At 41.0% G+C, this 19236-nt stretch overlaps 1 protein-coding gene across 1 annotated transcript in view; it reads left to right on the top strand.

The window, feature by feature from the left end:
- Window positions 1-19236, top strand: part of LOC149267664 (dolichyl-diphosphooligosaccharide--protein glycosyltransferase subunit DAD1-like) — a 71211-nt gene that overhangs the window by 16110 nt on the left and 35865 nt on the right. The gene's annotated exons all lie outside the window — the stretch shown is intronic.

The raw sequence follows: 19236 nt of genomic DNA, 5'->3' as shown, positions 1-19236 counted from the left end.
AAGGAATGCGGAACATCAAGGAAATGGTCAACCCTCCAAGAAATCAAGGAACGCCAGGTATAAAGAATCAAATGTTGTTAACAATAAGCAAAAATAGTACTATCTTATATCGGCCCTCTTCACTGCCTCTCCTTCGGACACTTCGGGAAATTGACTGATTGATAGTGGTGCCTCAAGGCACTTCATCGGATACAAGGAAGCCCTCTCTAATTTGATAGAAAAGGAGACAAACTTGGAGATCATCCTTGGAGACGATGCCAACTATCCCGTGAAGGAAGTAGGGAATGTTACCCTTCAATTGAATCAAGGTAACACTATTCATTTGCAAGAAGTACTATATGTACCTGATCTCAAGAAGAACCTGGTGTCCATTTCAGCCATGGAGGACAAAGGATTCAAGACAACATTCATCAATGGAAAGGTACGTGTTTGGAAAAGAAATTTTAAAGATGCTTTTACTCTTGGGTTTAGGGTTGACACTTTGTATCAAGTTGGAGGAAGTCCATTGGGAGCCATGTCTTGCGACACATCTCTATAATTTGAACTATGGCACCAGAGGTTTGCCCAGCTTCATTATAAGGCCCCACCCGATGTGAGATAGATGGTGACAGGTATGCCCAAGTTCAAAGTAGAGCATGAAGGTGTATGTCTGTGATCTGCCGAAGGAAAACTTACAAGGTGACCATTCCCCTCAAGTAATAGCAAGACCACAGATATATTGCAATTGATCCACTCCGACATATCTGGAATGATGCCCGTAAACTCTTTGGGAGGATACTTATATTATCTCACCTTTACGGATGATTATTCTCGCAAGACCTGGATCTACTTCTTGAAGAAGAATGAAGAAATGTTCACCTGGTTTCGACACTTCAAAGCCTTGATCGAAAACCAATCCGAGAAGAAAATCAAGATATTGAGGACTGATAATGGGACTGAGTGCGAATCCAATGAATTCCAACATTACTGCAGAGAAGCTGGCATTAAGAGGGAGACTACAACGCCATACCCTCCTAAGCAGAATGGTGTTGCTGAAAGGAAGAATCGCTCTATTGTAGAAGCAGTTCGTGCCATGCTTCATGATCAAGGCCTTCCGAAGTTCCTATGGGCTGAAGTTGCAAATACCGCCGTGTATGTTCAAAACCAATGCCCTCATCAAGCATTGGGCTCTAAGGCTCCCGAAGAAATGTTCATTGGTAAGAAACCTGATGTCTCTCATTTTAGAATTTTTGGAAGTCTTGTATATTTTCATGCGCCGAAAGAGAAAAGAGGCAAATTGGGTGCATTTGGGAAGAAAGGAATCTTTGTGGGCTATAGTGAAAATTCTAATGGATATAAAATTTATGTAGCTAGTCAAAAGGAAGTTGAGATAAGTCATGATGTCACCTTCGACGAAGATATGGCCCTTAGGAAAATCAACAACCTTTCTATCCTAAGGAAGGACAAAGAAGCTGACATCGAAAATCAGGGTGCAAAAGAAGGCGAAACGATGCCTGATGTTGATGAACCTATGGAGCCTATTGATCCTCCTCCTCATGAGCCCTCCTCCTCCAAAAGGAGACCCTCATGGCTTAGGGAGACTCTCGAAGATGCCGAGAGACACATTGCGCCAAGGGGGACTTTCTGTGAAAGCAAGAAGCCAAACATGTATCAAGGATATTTGACTGCCATGAGCACTATCATTCAAAATGAGCCTTCATCATTCGAAGAAGCCGTGAAGCATCAAGTATGGAAGGATACTATGAATGAAGAATATGAGTCAGTTATGAAGAATGATGTCTGGGATGTGGTCCCTAGACCCTAGGACAAATCGGTTGTCACCTCTAAGTGGCTCTACAAAATCAAGCATGGATCTGATGGAAGTGCAAACCCTCTCATTCAGAAATGTAAGAGGGAGTTGGCTTTTGGATTTGAGATGAAGGACCGAGGACCGATGCACTATTTCCTATGGTGGAGGTCTGGCAAAAGCCAGGTGAAATTTTCCTCTCTGAAAGAAAAGATGTTGTGAAGATATTGAAAAGATTTCGGATGGTGGACTACAAGCCTATGACTACTTCGATGGAACTTAACTTTAAGAAGTTATGTGGTTGTGCTGCTGGACTTGAATTGGGAAATGCTTTTGAGTATCGTCAACTCATTGGAGCATTGATGTTCTTCGTGAACTCCCGTCCGGACATATGTTTTGTAGTTAACACATTGAGCCAATATATGGTTGAGCCTCATCATATACATTGGATTGCCGCCAATAATCTTCTAAGATATCTTCGGGGCACAATCATTCATGGACTCAGATACATTACCGGAAAGGTGAGGCTGCATGGTTATTCTGATGCTGATTGGGTTGACAGTGTGGTGGATCGCAAGAGCACTTATGGATGTTGCTTTTCTTTGGGTTCTGCTTTGATATCCTGGATGAGCAGGAAGCAGAAATCGGTTGCCTTGAGCACCGCCGAGGCCGAATACATAACTGCTAGTGTGGCCTCTTGTGACGCTGTCTGGTTGAGGAAGCTCTTTAGTGAGCTGTTTGGACATGTGCTGGATACCACCATGATCCTCTGCGACAACCATAGTGGGATCCGATGATCAGAGAATCCCGTGTTTCATGATCGCTCCAAGCATATGGATATCAGGTACCACTTTATTCGGGATATGGTACAACGAGGAGCAATAAGGCTCCATCGCATTAGGACTGATGAGCAGGTTTGATCACTGGCTTGATCGCGTCATAGGAGGATTTGTGACAGAGTTCGTGGTTGATACGTTAGTCAGTTACAACGAAGCAGAGCAACGCTTTTTCAAGGGACTGCAAGGTAAGTATTTAGATCTTTGAATACCTGGATTAAGATGCTCTTGTGTGAAAAGCGGGTTATGCCATTGCCTTGATGTTTGGATCTAAGCGAAGTGGACAAAACTTTAGAAACCAAGAAAAAGCAGGGCCTGAATATGTTCTTGGCCTTCCGAGAATGACTTGGAGTCATGGAGAGACTCTCTTATGAGGGTCCTGTATGAGATGGACATTGAGATCTGAGAGATTCGGGGGGCTTGGGGTACTTCTTGGAGCAGTGAGCAACCATAGGGTGAGTGGTTCAGTCTGCCCCCAGTGGTTTGTTGTGTATAGGGTGAGTGGTTCAGCCTTCCCCTGCGATACCCCTTGGCGACATGTAGGCAGGATGAGTGGTTCATCCTTCTCCTACTGAGACATCCTACCCATGCAGTCTAGGACCCATGGGAAGTACCTCTCATATGGCCAATGAGTAGGGAAATGAGGATAGTGACCATAGTACTACTGATGATGCATCGTGTACTACTGTGCTCCCTATGCTAGGATGACCGATATTGATCTGGGATCAATGGGCACTGACTTTGGGTTAGTAAGAGTGGTATGAGACACTCTCTTTTTATTGGAACTGACTTCGGGTCAGTAAGAGTGGTATGAGACACTCTCTTTTTATTTGGGATTGACTTCAGGTCAGTAGAGAACGGTATGATACATTCTCGATCACTTCTTCTTCTTCATAGTTCAACAGAGCAGTGCATTGATGGCATAGATAGTACAGATTGGAAGATGGATTAGCAGGTGGAGTTCTCCCTAGTTGAAAGGGAGTGTTAAAATTGGCAACTAGGGCCAAACTCCACATGGGTCATCATATTTATGACAACTGATATTTTTCTAGGATTCCTCTCTCCGAGAGGTGTAGGATTGATCTAGAGATCATCCGATTCCGACATGTACAAATGAAGTTATGAATTTATTTTGATTATGGACAAATTGTCAAGGTCGGCCAGCAAATTCATGTAGGCTCAAAAGCCCAACAATGACGTCTATTCATCCTCAACGTTTGCTATAAATACATGATGCCTTAGCCTCATTTGGACACACTCATCTTCACACTTATCTCTCTCTCTCTCTCCTCATTGATTGGGTACGAGTTTCTGGGCCTCTCTCTCTCCACAGGTCCGAAATTTCGGGAGGCCGAAATTTCAGGAGACAGAATTTCTGGATAGTTTGACCAAGCGTTGACCAGCATGCATTGACCTCCTTTGACTGCGTTTTTGTGAGGGCTATCTCTGTTTGGGCAGGCCACATTTCTGGGCACATAAATTGAGGCTAAACATTGACTGTTGACCAACGTTGACTACAGCTAGGGCTGTTTGACCAGACTTTGATTGGGCTGAATTTGACTGTTTTGAGGGTTGTTTTATCTTGTTGTTTGGAGGTCGAAGTTTACTGAAGTTGACCGATTTGCTGAGGGTCAAATCTGCCTTGTTGATCAGCGTTGAATTTTCTGGTTAAGGCTCTTTTGCTGCTATTATAAATTATCAGATTTGTAAATTGTACTATCTCTCTTTGTTGAACCATTGAAGACTAAAAGAAGATTTGGTCAAGGGTTTCCCCACATTAGGGTTTGTCCCTGGCTAGTGCGACATCTTGTGTCCTCTTGTCTTGGCTTGTCTTCTACCGTTTATGTTTATGTTCTATCTGCATTTTACTATCATGTTGATGTGATTACTAATCTGAATATTGATACTGGGCTAATAAAGAAATTGAAGTAAAATTGCTCTAAAGCATAGAACATACCATTGTTGCCTAAAATTCACATATATTAACTCTTCTTGCCTTGTTTGCATGAACTCATCTCTTTTTCTTGTTAGTATTTGCTTATATAATTTTACATTCATCTTCTCCTTGCCTTCCTTTTTCAAGGTTCTCCTTGCCATTTTGCACTCCTCATCAAACCAAGCGTTTACATGAAAACAATTTGATTTCGATTTCCTATTTTTTGCTCTTTTGCACTTCTCAAGTGCACTTTTAATTATATCTGTTAATTCATGACTGTTGAAGCTTTTGAAACCAATTTTCTCCTTTTGAATTAATCTCTCTAACATTGCCTTGAAGATAATACAATTTTCTTGTGCTAGAAGAATTTTGGCCCTTGATAGTGATTGCCAAGAGCATTGGGTTTTCCTCCTATGTTGCCTTTCTTCTCACCATGATAACTTTATATAAATACGATTATGGTCTGATTTTAAGTCCCAAATATGCTCTCTAATCTTAACTTCGTCTATCTTTTCTATCAAGCTTTGTGAACAAATCACATAGTCAATGACACTTGCCCCATTGTATGTGTTGCAAGTGAAGTTCCTAGACCTTTTCCATCTATCTAGACCATTGCAAATAATTAAGTTGAAAGCACCACACAGTGTAAGCAACTCCTCTCCAAAATGATTGCTAACTTTGTCATCTTCTGAACACCTCACCCATTGGGGATTCTCCTCTTCAGTGAGCCAAATAGGATTGTGATCCTCTTTGCAACAAAGAATACTAGCTTGTTGATTTGTTGTTCTAGCATTGAAATCTCCCACTAAAAGAACTTCTCCTTGTTGAGAGTACGCGACAATATCTTGCTTTAAAGCTGCATACGGATCCTTGTTGTCTAGCCCCTTATTTTTGTAATTTTTTGAGACTTACGGGACAAAATAGCATGTTGCAATTCTTATGTGATTCTCATTCTCTGTTATTTTGAAGCATAAATATTGTTTATTTGCATCTTCTTTCATTAACTGAATGTGACGACCTTCTTTTTCTTTCACTAAAACTAGTATTCCCCCATACCCTTGCCATTTTATGCTACCTTGTTCCAAACTGCTAACTTCAAATAATCGTCAAACACAGGGGTTTTGCAATTATCATATTCATGAGTTTCCGTGAGACAAATTATGTCTCTACCTTCCGCAATAGGCCCTAACCCAGGTCCCCTCCTCCAAGGGTAACCTCTACAATTCCAACAAACTAAACTTAGGTAGACCTGGGTAGGATTTGACTGCTACGTAGTTTAGCACATAAGACTCAAATTTGGCACATACTAGCCTAGCTTTCTTCGTTATAGACACCCTCAAAGTGTTAGCCTAGCATATCCTTGAGGCTTGTAACTATCAAACAATTGTTTGTTGGATTCTTCCAAATAGTATTCACATTTTTCTTATAATTTGCATATTGATGAAAAAAACTCTATTCTCATCCCTTTTTGGGAGCCAAATAACCCTACTCACAAGTCTCCATTTATTCTCCCTATCACCCGATAACTTCCTTCTCCTCTGCTCCAAAACTTTTTGTTGGAATTCCAATTGAATCTACAATTTCTAATCATGATAATTACTTGTGACAATATATTTATATTTTCCATTATGCATTTTACTTGATTCATTAGGTCATCAAGCAATTATACAAAAACAATGCACAAAAGACAAAGAACACCATAAATTAGGCTAGAGGCCAGGGAAAAATCCATAAGGGGAAAACCCAATAATTCTTTTCTTATAGAATCTTAGTCAACAAGAGAAATCCGAGTCATAGACAAATTGATTAGTAGACTGATTACCCAAGTGCCAAGTCAACCCTCCAAACTTTGCCACAATTCTGTCAATAAGTCTGATCACAAGATGCCATATTCCTGTCCTTAGATGCCACGTCCCATAGAGAGACTGCCTCAGAAATTCGTATGACCACAGAGATGTTATGCTTTAGATAACTTGCATTAGCCTAAGATAGTTTGCATTACTTAGATGAGATCTGAGCTGGTCGCAAATGGTGCAGGATAGGTGCCAATATATAGTTGTTTCCTTATGCGAAGGGACAAGTCCCTTGGCCAGGCCGACTTGTCTTCAGGAGGGTCGACTTGGTCAACTTGGAGACACTAAAATATACTTTTAAAATTCAATTTTCTTTCTTTTAAATGTCCAAATGGGACATGATAAAATAAATTCTTTTTGACTTCTTTAAAGACATAATTATGAAGACCGAACCTAGTTACAACTTCAACACTCCCTCTTAACTAGGGAGGTATTCATAATGACTATCAAGATGTTCTCAAGTTGAAGACTTCTATAAGAAAGGATTATCAAGATTAGGATAAGCATCATCATCAATATCATTACCAACATCAACCACACTACCATAACCCAGTCAGTACCCCTGACGTATGGCAAAACAAGCTCACTCTAGAAAGAGATCAAAGCATGATACTGGGAGGCTACAACCTCTAGGAACATTCTCTCTAATCAGGTCAAAGTGGCACAAGGATAGCCTCCCTAATCAGGTCATTATACAATGACATGGAGAGAATGATTGTCCTTTGTCGGACCATTTTCCTATATAAGTCAAAGTGACACAGGACTACAACCCTAATCAAGTCACTATACAATGACATAGGAAAATGTCTGTCTACAAGACCATTCTTCCTAATCAGGGCACTATACAATGACACGAGAAGAATTTCAGTCCTGTTAAAATTGGCAACTAGGGCCAAACTCCATGTGGGTCATATTATTTATGGCCGCTGATATTTTTATTGGATCCCTCTCATTGAGAGGTGTAGGATTGATCTAAAGATCATAAGATTTCGATAAGTATTTATGAAGTTATGAATTTATTTATGTTATGGACAAATTGTTAAGTCAGCCAGCAACTTATGTAGGCTCAGAAGCCCAACAGTCATGTCTATTCAACCTCTACGTTTTAGTATAAATAGAAGAGGACTTCAAGTCATTTCTACACACACTTGGATCTCTTCCTCTCTCTACTTGTCTTTAGGTTTTAGTAGGAGGAGAGATCCTAAGGAAAAGTCAGAAAAGCCGGAACTATTGGAAAAGCCGAAATAGTCAGAAACGCCGGAAAAGATGGAACTGCCGGAAAAGCCGGAATTGTCGAAATAGCTGGAAAAGCCGGAAAAGTCAGAACTGTCGGAAAAGTTGGAACTGCTAGAAGAAGCTGGAATAGCCGGAAAAGCCGGAAACGCCGGAAAAGCCGGAAACGCCAGAAAGTCGGAAATACTGAAAATGCTGGAACTACCGGGAACTGCCGAAATAGTTGGAGCATCTGTCTCCGAAGGAAGGCAACATGATGTATGAGATCACGGGCAACATAATAAGCAGCATGATGATATGAGCATGGGCAGCATAATGATGCATGATGATATGAGCATGGGTAGCATAATGATGAATGGGATCATGAGCATGGGCAGCTTGATGATGAATAAGACCATGGAAGATGCAACATGAAGATGAGAGCAGCTTAGTCATCAAGGTTCAACACATGTGACAGTACAACAAGGTGTCACACGGTAATGTGCAGCAAATAGACGAGTTGCAGCACTATGATAGGTGAACGAGTCACCTTAGAGAATCAATTGAAGCAATATGTCTTCAATTGATCTTATGACGATATCAAAAGTCAAAGTGATTGACTTCTATTGTAAATGTACTGTCTCGCTCACTTTCTTTGCTGAACTTTGAAGAACATAAAAGAAGAATTGATCAAGGGTTTCCCTACATTGTGGGGTTTGTCCGTGGCTAGCGCCACATCTTGTGTCCTCTTGTCTTGGGTTGTCTTCTGCGATTTATATTTATGTTCTATTTGCAGTTTACTTTATGCTGATGTGATTGCTAATGTGGAAAAGAAATTGAAATAAATTGCTCTAGCATAGAACATACCTAAAATTAACATGGTATCAGAGCTGAGGTGAAGACAATGCCCAAGCAAGAGTGAAAGAGCAATCACCAAAGACAATAGGGACAAGACAAAAGGATCAATGAGTTCCACGTCTCTCTTCTAATTTCGTTAAGGGTGAAGTGGAAGCAGAGAATATTATCAGAATGGCACTGCAGAAGATCATTTCATTGGGAAGTTCAGATCTAAGGGTGGAAGGAAAGGCAGATGCCTTGGTTGCAATAAGTTCGGCCATCATGCAAAGGAGTGTCCGAATAGCAAAGACACATCTCTTGATGTAGATAACAATCATTCCAGGGACATCTTCAATGATCAGAGGAATGATAAGTAATGTAGGTCATCAAGGAAATGGTCGACTCTTCAAAGAAAGCAAGGAACCCCAAAATCTCTTTTATGTACCTGATCGCAAGAAGAACCTGGTGTCCATCTCGGAAATGGAAGTTTAAGGTTTCAGGGTGGCACTCATTGATGGAAAGGTACGTGTTTGAAAATAGATTTTTCAAAGATGTTTTAGAGTTCAGGGTTGTATCAAGTCCACTGGGGACCATGTCCATTGACTCAGCACTGGAGGTCTGTGAGTCAGATGGTGACCGAGATGCCTAAATTCAAAAAGAGCATGAAGGTACATGTCTGAGATGTATCGAAGGAAAATCTTACAAGGGGACCATTCCCCTCATGTAGCAGGTCCACATTTTTCGAACAACTCGTGAAGTTTGAGATTCATGAACGGGAATCTCATGTATACAGGTGGAAGAAAGCCCTCTATGGCTTGAAGCAAAACACCCCGGGCGTAGTATGAGAGGATTGATCGCTGTTTGATGAAGTTGAGATTCACTAGGAGTGAAACCGATCCAAACCATTACCCGAAGGTTGTGGATGATAGACCTCTCATACTGGCACCTCATTAGGACGACCTGTTTCTGACAGGTGCATACCCTCTCATTTGCAGAAGTAAGAGGGAGTTGGATTCCGAACGTGGAATGATAAATTGCAAGCCTGTGACTACCTCGAGGATATTAACTTTTAGAATTTATATGGTAGTAATGTTGGACCAGATTTGGGAAATGCCTTTGAGTTTCATAAACTCAATCACGTTGATGTTCTTGGTGAACTTCCGTTCAGACATATGTTTTGAAATTAGCATGGTGAGCTCATATTTGGTTGAGCCTCATTGGATTGGTGCCAAGAATCCTCTGAGATATCTTAGGGGCACAATCTCTCATGGATTGAGATACACTGTCGGAAATATGAAAACTGCATGATTATTCGAATGCTGACTAGGCAGGTAGTGTGGAGGATCACTAGAGCACTTCTCAATGCTGGTTCTCTTTGGATTCTGCTTCGATATCATGGATGAGCAAGAAGCAGAAATCGGTTGTTATAAGTACCGCCGAGACCGGATACATAACTACGAGTATGACCTCATATGAAGTTGCCTGGTTGTGGAAACTCTTCAGTGAGTACACATGATGAATACCACTGTGATTCTCTGTGACAACCAGAGGTGGGATTCGATTATTGAGGAATCCCGTATTCAATGATTGCTCCAACAGATAGACATCAGATACTGCCTTATCTGGGATATGGTAAGTCGATGAGCAAGGAGGCTCCATTGCACTGAGATGATGTACAGGTCGCTACACTTTGTCAAAGCCCCGGGGAAAGATCAAATTTGTGATTTTCTCGAATGACTTGGAGTCGTCGAGAGACCCTTGTAAAAGGGTCCTGCATGTTGCATACATTGAGCTCTATGAGCTCTGGGGGCTTGCGTTCTTACTGGAGCAACATACGACCACAGGGTGACTCACCCTCCCCTGGTGGTGCGCACTGGGACAGGATGATTCGCTCTCCTATGGACGGGATGATTCGCTTTCCTGGGGACAAGATGATTCACTCTCTTGTGGGATAGGATGATTCGCTCTCCTGTGGGCAGGATGATTCGCTCTCCTGTGACAAGATGATTCGCTTTCTTGTGGGACAAGATGATTCGCTCTCTTGTGGGATAGGATGATTCGCTCTCCTGTGTAGCAGGATGATTAATTCTCCTGTGAGGTCTGGATGACGTGTTCTCCATGACGATTGTGTAGCAGGATGATTAGTTCTCCTGTGAGGCCTGGATGATGTGTTCTCCATGGCGATTGTGTAGCAGGATGATTAGTTCTCTTGTGAGGACATGATTGATTAAGTTCTCCTGTCGAGGCATCCTACCCATGTAGTCTAGGACTCATGGGAAGTACCTCTCATCTGATCAATGAGCAGGGAAATGAGGATAGGGACCATAGTAGTACTGATGGACGCATCACTGTATCTACCGTACTCCCTATGCTAGGATGACCTTCATTGATCTAGGATCAATGATACTGGTCTGGGACCAGTTGTAGGAGTTGTACCTACTATGACGCTGACTTCGGGTCGGTTGAGATTGGTCTGGGACCAGTGGTACATACTATGAGACTGACTTCGGGTCAGTGGAAGACTGGTTTGGGACCAGTGGTAGGAGTTGTACCCACTATGACACTGACTTCGGGTCGGTTGAGGACTGGTCTGGGACCAGTGGTACATACTCTGAGACTGACTTCGAGTCAATAGAGTACTGGTTTGGGACCAGTGGTAGGAGTTGTACCTACTATGACACTGACTTCGGGTCGGTTGAGGACTGGTCTGGGACCAGTGGTACACACTCTGAGACTGACTTCGGGTCAGTGGAGAATGGTATGACACATTCTCGATCAATTCTTCTTCTTCATGGTTCAACAGAGCTAAGTTGAGCAGAGCAGAGCCAGCAGAGCTGAGCAGAGCCAGCAGAGCTAAGCTGAGCAGAGCAGAGCCAGCAGAGCTGAGCAGAGCCAGCAGAGCTAAGCTGAGCAGAGCAAAGCCAGCAGAGCCAGCAGAGCTGAGCAGAGCTAGCAGAGCTGAGTAGAGCAGTGTAGGGCACTGATGGCAAAGATAGTACAGTTGGACATATGGATTAGCGGATGGAGTTCTTCCTAGTTGAGAGTGAGTGTTAAAATTGGTAACTAGGGCCAAACTCCTTGTGGGTCATATTATTTATGGCAGCTGATATTTTTAGTGGATCCCTCTCATTGAGAGGTGTAGGATTGATCTAAAGATCATCCGATTCCGATAAGTATTTATGAAGTTATGAATTTATTTATGTTATGGACAAATTGTTAAGTCGGCTAGCAGCTTATGTAGGCTCAAAAGCCCAACAATCATGTCTATTCAACCTCTACGTTTTAGTATAAATAGAAGAGGACTTAAAGTCATTTCTACACACACTTGGATCTCTTCCCCTCTCTACTTGTCTTTGGGTTTTAGTAGGAGGAGAGATACTAAGGAAAAGCCAGAAAAGCCGGCACTATCGGAAAAGCCGGAATAGCTGGAAAAGGCGGAAATGCTGGAACTGCCTGAAAAGTTGGAAAAGCCGAAAAAGTCGGAAAAGCCGGAAAAGCCGTAACTGCCAGAAAAGCCGGAAACGTCGGAAAAGCTGGAAATACCGGAAAAGTCGGAACTGCCGGAAAAGCCGGAACTACTGGGAACTGCTGAAACAGCCAGAGCATCTTTCTTCGAAGGAAGGTAGCGTGATGTATGAGATCATGGGCAGCATAATAAGCAGCATGATGATATGAGCATGAGCAACATAATGATGCATGATGATATGAGCATGGGCAGCATAATGATGAATGAGATCATGAGCATGGGTAGCATGATGATGAATAAGACCATGGAAGATGCAACATGATGAGTAGCGTGAAGATGAGAGCAGCTCAGTCGTCAAGGTTCAACACATGTGACAGTACAACAAGGTGTCACACGGTAATGTGCAGCAAATAGATGAGATGCAGCACTATGATAGGTGAACGAGTCACCTTAGAGAATCAGTTAAAGCAATATGTCTTCAACTAATCTCATGACGATATCAAAAGTCAAAGTGATTGACTTCTATTGTAAATGTACTATCTCTCTCACTTTCTCTGCTGAACTTTGAAGAACATAAAAGAAGAATTGATCAAGGGTTTCCCCACATTGTGGGGTTTGTCCCTGGCTAGCCACATCTTGTGTCTTCTTGTCTTGGCTTGTCTTCTGCGATTTATATTTATGTTCTATTTGCAGTTTACTTTATGCTGATGTGATTGCTAATGTGGAAAAGAAATTGAAATAAATTGCTCTAGCATAGAACATACCTAAAATTAACAAGTCCCCTAGACCATTCTTCATCCAAGATCTATGTACTTGACACAGGGATAACCTCCCTAATCAGGTCAAAGTACATGACACTGGAAGAATGTTAGTCGATGATGCTATCCAATATTTCAAACCATTTTCCAACCAAGGTCATAGTGACATAGGGAGAACGTCCATCTCATAAGTTCTCCCTCTCAATGAGAGAGGTAATCTCCACAAGCCCAAGCTAAGTCTATAGCTATACTTCTCAAAACATTCATGACCAACTATACCATGCTGGTAACACATGTTGAGCAACACATCTTAACTCAACCATAGACTATTCTGTTCCCTTCACTAGATCACAATGGATACCCAAACTGAAAGCTTCTTTTCATACTGACAATTCATCATCCAGGGATTTGAGGTTAGCTTTCTCTGGGGTCACAATAGGGATTTTTGATTGCTCCCTCTGAAGACAATACTTCTTTCACAACAACTCCCTTTGTCAAAGACAACATATATAGGATCATCTTTGATCCATTTACTCAAGCCCAAAGTGTAACATCTTCTCCAATCATGAGGCTTCTTCAAAAATCTGAGGCAACTGAGGCAAACATCTTGACATGGTCCTTCTTCCTCTTACTGGGTGAGCTTTCTCAAATATTGCTACCATGTTGCCATCTGCTACATGCTAGATCTTATCTTGTCTTTGGCACAATCAAGGCATACTTTAAACAACCCGCTCCTTTGAACTTGTTTCTACACATCGGGAAAGTCTTCATGCTTTTCTTCATTCTTCTAGTTCTTCTATCTCCTTTATCTGCTGCCAAGGCCTAGGTGGACCTTGTCATCAACTTGCAATCCTCAGTAAGAGACCATGGAAGAACAAATACAATTAAGCAAATTATATAGACAACAGACAAAGGTAAAGACAATAGCAACAATAGTAATCAAAGAGAGGAGACATAGAGTACTTATCTTTTGAGAAAGAATCAACTCCCTCTTAATCTTGGACCTTATGTAACTTTGTTAGCTCCATCCAGTTTGTAAAACAACTTCATCATCATGCTTAGGCTAGGGTTGCTTCTTCTTTCAGCGGAAATAATCAATACTAGGGTACAAACCCTAGACCTTTCTTGTTCAAACTCTTGCTAGGGTTTCAACACACTGATTGTAACTTGACACATCAAGTCTTTTACTTTATCTGGATTCTGCAGACTTACAACTTTCCACTCATTACTCAGACATAACAATTTTTGGATAGAATAACAATCATGTCGACTTTTTTAATGAAAGCCATCCTTCTTTTACAAAGTTCAACAACCAGGTCAATCCTCCAATTTTGTTCAAGATTTCTTAACAAAGTCTTCAATTTATCAACAACATTAGTCATGCAAACTTGGATTGCTATCATCATAATTCGAACTTGATTGCCTGTATCCACGAAGATAGTATCTCAACAATCCACAAATTTAGAGAAAGAGTGCCATAAATTTTAGGTATAGAGAGTAGGTTGCATCTCAGTAATGGTACATGATCTCAGACTTAGATGTAATTATATAAATTAGATGTGGCTTCACCCATGGATGAAATTCATATATAGCCAAATACATAATGTATTTCATACTTCTCATATCCATAGTGTAATTTGCATCAGTGTACAAAAGTTTATGTGTTAGAGTTGCTTGCTAGATAAGCCTTCTTGTTGTAGAGATAAGTGACTCGGATTAAATGAGTGAGGAAGCTCTCAAACTTTGATTCTTAGAGATAAGAAACTTGAACTTAGATGAATATACCATAGCTTCGGACCATGCCACAAATTTAGCTTATATGAATCACAAAGATGTAATTTGGAATGTTAAAGACTTGATCACAGAGGCTTGGATATTTTTCTAGAGGGACATTTGGACTTACTATAAAGTAACTTGGATTATGCCCTAAAGATGGATTAATTTCAACTTTGATTGGTTGATTATTGTTACAAAATTCATACCTGCTTTGAGACTCATTTTTTGCACTTAGAGCAGACTTCAGACTTTGGATAGCAGTTTGCAAACCACAGACCCCTGTACAAGTTTGGATCTCTGTCACACACACGACTGCTTGGGAGCAGGAGCTAAAGCGGGGAGCGACATTTTCAAAAGCTCTCGGGTTGCGAGCGATTTTGGGAGCAAATTTTATATAATATATATTTTTATATATTTGGATGCATCTATGTCAATAAAAGCATGTAGAATGATGAATTAGCGACAAAAACATAAAAACATGGATTAAACCATATAACATCATTCATCTAGTAGTTAATAAGTTATACTTCATCAACCATAGGTCCACAAGTTGCAACATCTCGTTTTTCATCAATCTTAAAGTTTCAAAATTCATTATATAACATTTGTCATCACTAAAGTTGTACTTGTAACCATTACTAGTAACCAAACTATAACAAAGAATATCAAAGTTTCAAACATGAAATGAAACGTTTCATGAAGCATCATATTCATAATTCATTACCAATGAGTTATAAATGCCAACTTCAAACTTCAAACTTAAATTGTCATATATTGTTTACAAAAAATACCATAATAAATATGAAAGAATCAACAATTATAAAAAGTACTACAAAGTACAAACTAGAAAAGACATGTAAATCTATACTCTAAATTTTCTTCTTTCCATGAGAAACTTCTAGTTTCTTCGAGGATCCATGAGCAATGGGAGTCTCCTCTTGCATAGTGGGATGACCACATCTAGAACTAGAACTAGAAGGCACATGACCTCCACGCAATGCTGCAAATGGAGGTGGCGGCAAAGGCAACGTTGGTGCAACTTGAGCATTGCTAGTGGATGATGGGGGTGGTATGGCTGTTGCTACTTCATCATCATCTTTCAAAAGCTCTACTTCCAATTCTTCTAAATGTATAGCTCCATCCTCCAAATTATCCTCCTTTGGGTTGTTGTCCCAAGTCATATATGATCTATTAGCATGAGCCCATTCACAATAATGTGTCAACAACCTCAAGTTGTAGTGCATAAAAACCAAGATTTTTACTCGGTTTTCATTAAGGCAGATTCTTCTCACGTTATGGATGAAGCTATAGGTGCTCCAATACCTCTTTGCAGAAGAAATATTAATGACCTGTGCAAGCACTTTTATTGCCAATTTTGCCAAAGGTCCCCCAAACCCATACATGTTCCACCATTCAATAGGATTCATTTTGTCCTTATGTTCGATTGCATGCAAAGAACCAAACACTTCAGTTTGACTGAAGTATTTGCCTAATTCTCCACACAATCTAGCACACTCTTCCCTGTTAGGGACCAACTTATCTAATGCTCCCATATACCCAACTTGTACCTTTGGATCTGTATGGGGTTTGATCCTAACCCCACCCCTAGGTGTAGGTTTGCCCAACCAAGATGGAGAGTAGTATTTTGGCATAAGGATATATGCCAAGGCATGTAGTGAAACATTAAGTTTATCCCACCATGCACACACATATTTGTGAATATGATCATACAAAATGAGATCTTTCGGCTGAACAATATCTTTTATTTGCCCCAACATATTATTCATTTGCTCATACACCTCCCCAATCACTAGTGCATTTGTATCCGCAAAACGAATCATGATATAAATGGGCTTGGTGTATTGCAAAACATCCCTCACACTTGACCAAAACTGACCGTCAAGAGTGGTGTCCTCCACCTTTTCAAAATCATCCCTGTTAGTTGCGGTTGCAGCCCTGTCCTTTAATACCTGCCAATGTGGACTTGATACCATGCTAGCCAATGACTCTCTTACCTTCAAAAGGCGCCTGAAGGTGAGATAATAACTAGCAAATCTAGTCTTCCCAAGCTTCAATAACTCCAACCTTGAGTGATTGTGGAAAAGGCCATGGGTATTGCTATGATTGGTAATAAATTTTATAATTTTCTTGCCCCTCTTGTACAATTCACCAATCCATCTGTATTGAGGCTTGTCCAACTTAATAATGTCATGCATCAAAAGGTTCATTGTGTGAACCAGACACCCAAACCAAAATATGTTGGGGTATTTATCCTCAATGATTGCTCCCATTGCCTTACAATTAGAAGCATTATCAGTGATGACTTGGATGACATTGTATGGCCCAATACTTTCAATTGTTTGAATTAATGGTTGTGCAATGTTGATGGCGGTCTTGAACTTTTCTGAGTAATCATGTGATGAAAGGAAGATTGCACTAGTAGTAGACACACCAAGAACATTTATCAATGGCTTGCCTTTTACATTTGTCCAGCCATCATATACAATGGATACCCCATATTTATTCCAAGCATTTGTGAATTTACCTAAAGCATTTGTTATTTTCGCTTTTTCATGATCAAGTCCCACGGTTCTAGCTTTGTCATACCTAGGGCGCTTGTATCCTTTAGGGGCATCATTGATAGCGGAAACCATTTCACGCCAATAAGGTGACCAAATGGTATCCCACATGCAAAGAGAAACCAAAATTTCTTTGCATCCACATATCCTTACACCTTTGAACAAGGAATTTTGATAATGTTCTACGCCTTAAAGAGATGTACGTGCCTGTGGCTCTGTATCTACTACCATGGGTGGATGTTGATGCAGTTCTTGCTCTTTATGGGCTAGAGGTGTGATGTTCAACTTCACCCTTTGATCTTTTTGATTTGTATTGGGCTTCCTCCTCTTTTGTTATGTATTTGGCTCTTTGTTGTGTTGACACACTTTTTTTTCCAAAGAAAAAAATCGAACTTTTTATTAATAAAAATAAAAAGTTACAAGTATATGCGTTAAGCATTCAATTGACTGTATGAAAAATGGATCATACAGCCCGCAGGATACAAACCTGCCTACAAGCATAAAAAAGAAAGAGGCTCTCCAGTTATCCGAAGAGCAGTCCACAGAAACCAGCTGACCTAAGTCTTCCTGCCCTTCTTTTTCTCCACTTTTCGCCAACCATCAGTGTTGTGCGTGGAGGCAATAATGGCGAGCTGGTTTTCCACTGTGTTCATTTGTTGTTCCTTATCTGAATCTGATCCTTCAGGACTATGACTTCGTTTATTACCACTTATTTCCAGCTGGAGATCTTCTTCCTTTTCTTCATTAATCTCTTTTTCCTTATTTTCCTGATCTTTATCCTTTGCTGTATTTTGCTCTTCCTTCTTTGCTGTATCTCCCTTCTTTAAAGTAGCATCTATGTTCTGCCATCCTTTCGGCTTCCTTTGTTGTGGCTTGCTCTTGTTTTGGCTTGGACATGCATTGTACAAATGACCTGTTTGTTGACATCCTCGGCATCTGAAAGCTGTATTCTCATAGTCCAAAGGTTGTTTCCACTGTGTATTATTGAAGTTCAGGATTATGCTTTCAGGTAGTCCTCGGCTGAGATCTACCTCGACACATATTCTGGCAAAGGTAAAAATTCCTTTTATATGTCTCTCTCCGTCTATCTTTAGCATTCTCCCCAGGGTATTTCCAATAGCTGTTAAAGCCTTTGAGTGCCAGAAATGTAAAGGAAGGTTATGCAACCTAACCCATACTGGCATCCTTGATACCACCATGGTGTTGGCATCAAACTCAGGAAACCATGGAGTAATAAAAAGTCCAGCACTGTCCCAGAACCATGGCCCTTGATTGAGAACTGTTTCCTTTTCTTCTTCTGTGTGAAAACATACTATGAAGAACCCCTTAGGGTATAGGTAGATTTGGCAATTTTTTGTCCAAACCGTGTGGATCCATTGGTACAATGCATCAGTTCTAGGCCAGAAACCATTGAATCTACAAATAACTGCATTTTTTTGTAAATCTAAGAATATGATATTTACCTCTGGTATATCGATGGAGATAGAGGGGCTCTCCGGCATTTGATCTACAATATACTGCCCTGGGGGTTCAGTGACAGCTGTAGAATCTTTCCCCTTACCCTTCACTGCTTCCTTAAAAGACCCTCTTCTTTGCGAGCTAGTTCCAGCGCTTTCAGCTCCCCCTCGTAACCTCATATTGAGAATGATTGTAGAGCCTGCCTTGATGTTGTATTCTTGCATGGTTCTGCATTCCTGCAACCATCTGCCCTCATATAAAAGGTGTTGTTCCTTAGCCGGGTAGCCAGACTGTTCGGCAATTTTGTTCTGCAAGTCTGAAACCCTGTCACTGTCAAAAGACCAAATCACTATTGTGTTCCCTTTTGGCGTCTTTACAAAGATTTGCCCACCGGGTCTGTCAATCTGGGATGGCTCTATTCTTGTCAGATCTGAGCCTTCCAAAACCTTATCCGATCTGCTGAAAAAATTTGTTTCCTGAGTGTAGCTTTGGATCTCACTTGCCTTACGCAGATCCTTTGTTCTTGAAAAGGGATCCGTGGGAATGTTCCCTGATCCCCACTTTAGTACTGCTCGTATCCCAAACCTATCTTGCAGCCCCTTTTGAAACACCGTCAGGTTGATGGCGCTGTTTAGGAACCGGAGATCCATCTGCGGGCCAGCGGCAACGATTGCTGTGGTATGCCAGTCCTGTTCATTTCAGTATCCCGATCCCTTCCAATAAGGGTCCCCAGATCCGA

The sequence above is a fragment of the Pinus tabuliformis genome, chromosome 6 (genome assembly GCF_031772625.1).
Source record: "Pinus tabuliformis cultivar Carrire ecotype Pingquan chromosome 6, CPIR1, whole genome shotgun sequence".
In the NCBI taxonomy this organism is placed as follows: domain Eukaryota; kingdom Viridiplantae; phylum Streptophyta; class Pinopsida; order Pinales; family Pinaceae; genus Pinus; species Pinus tabuliformis.
This window is presented reverse-complemented; position numbering and strand designations above follow the sequence as displayed.